The sequence below is a fragment of the Camelina sativa genome, chromosome 11, assembly GCF_000633955.1.
Source record: "Camelina sativa cultivar DH55 chromosome 11, Cs, whole genome shotgun sequence".
Taxonomy (NCBI): domain Eukaryota; kingdom Viridiplantae; phylum Streptophyta; class Magnoliopsida; order Brassicales; family Brassicaceae; genus Camelina; species Camelina sativa.
In genome coordinates, this window is record NC_025695.1 from 6,020,644 (window position 1) to 6,022,401 (window position 1,758).

Genomic DNA, 1,758 nt, shown 5'->3' on the forward strand with positions numbered 1-1,758 from the left:
GGTTAGGATTGTAAGTTTGTTAACACATACTTGTTGACAGCCCTGAGATTCACCCTTTCCTTATCTAAACCAGCAGCTCGTTCTCTCTTCTCATTGTACAATGAATTGTGATCGGAATCCCTGGAGAGCAAGGAACGCGCTGCCAAGCCTGTCTGCTGAGAGAGGTTATCAGATCTCCCATATGGAACAGCACCATTCACTGCCCCATGCCTGCACAAGTAATTAAAACAGGAAACATTTACCAATTGAATGACCATCAAAGACTGCTCAATCAGACAGGAGCTAAACAGATTTTCGGCAGACTGCTCAAACAAACAGGAACTATAACAGATTTTCAGCAGATTCTCAGCCACCAATCGCAATTCCATAAACCAAGCGAATGGACTAATGCAATTGCTTTGGTTTACAAAAGCACCATAAAACAAAACTGTGGTAATAAACAGAAGACACTGTTGTTGCATCTCCAACATACAGAAGTTCTTAGGAGCGTAAAGGCTCATCTATCTAATGTTACCAGAACCAATCTAATCCTTTTACAAAGGAAACCAATATTTAATTATGCGAGATCCCATTAGTGAATATTTTCCTAATCAACTCCAGAAAATGGATCTAATAACTGACTGAACCAAAAAAAAATTATGATCAAATACAGTAGGCCACACCTTAACATGTTTGAGTCACCATTCAATCTCGATCGGGCATCACCAGCTGATTTTGGTATACCCTGTTTCAAGTCCCTGTAACCATCAACAGCTTTATTTGAAGCCAAACTAGAAGGACCATCTGTTTTGATGCCAGATCGTTTTTTCTTCATTTTCGTCTTTTCCCAACCATCAATACCAATTGAAGATCGATCTTCACCCTGAACTGCATTGTGATTTGCCAGCCTCATTGTGTCTTTATCCCTGTCTACAGCAGCTGATTGTCGAACAATAGCGTTACTTCGAACATCCATCTGAATCACACAATAGCAACATTAAAACATTTGAATTCACACTTATCAATTAGTAACAAATTATAAATAACTAATAGCTACCAGATGATTTCAGAATTTCGAATCGAAATCAAAACAACACCCTGTGTATCGGAAGGTTTTTCACGGTCAGAACAAAATAAACATATAAGAAAAGAAAACGCGATGGAGAAATTATGTAGATCTAACAAGAGTAATGCTATGTTCTCTATCCTGGCTTGAAGATAACATTCACATGCATTAGATTTTGGAAACACAATTATCATTTTTTGTTTTAAAGGCAAGGGAAACACAATTATCTTAAATGAAGAATTTTCTATCTAAGATTTCCACTACTACCATTTCTAGCATTTTCTAGGATAACATGGCAAAATTATCACCAAACAACATATGCACCTATAGAAGACTACATCATGATACAAAAGGTCTGTTCAGCAAAATTATGAATCTATATTTTGGTGAAAACAACTCCATACGGATTATACATTAAAGTATGTTGTTGTCAAACAAAAATCAGGAATTACCATGGAAGTACGTGTCCGCTTATTCAATGCACCACTTTTAGGTCGTTCTTCCAGCTTCTGCTGGTCAAGCTCAAAACAACCAGGCAGAGTCTGACCTTGAATTCCCATTTTGCCCATACCTGGCCCTAAAGCCAAGCGATCACCAGAGCGGTCATTAGAAAAACCTTCTGGTCGAGACCTTTTCTTTGTAGGTACACTCGGAAAAAACTTGTTAAATACAGAAGAAGCTTCATTGAAAATTTTCACACGCTCCCTGCGACA

At 37.9% G+C, this 1,758-nt stretch overlaps 1 protein-coding gene across 1 annotated transcript in view; it reads right to left on the reverse strand.

The window, feature by feature from the left end:
* The window catches only part of LOC104727677, a gene marked incomplete in the record, with an annotated part of 8,786 nt that extends 7,039 nt beyond the window's left edge, over positions 1-1,747 (reverse strand). The window contains 3 exon segments of the mRNA XM_019232465.1: positions 40-210; positions 663-955; positions 1,498-1,747.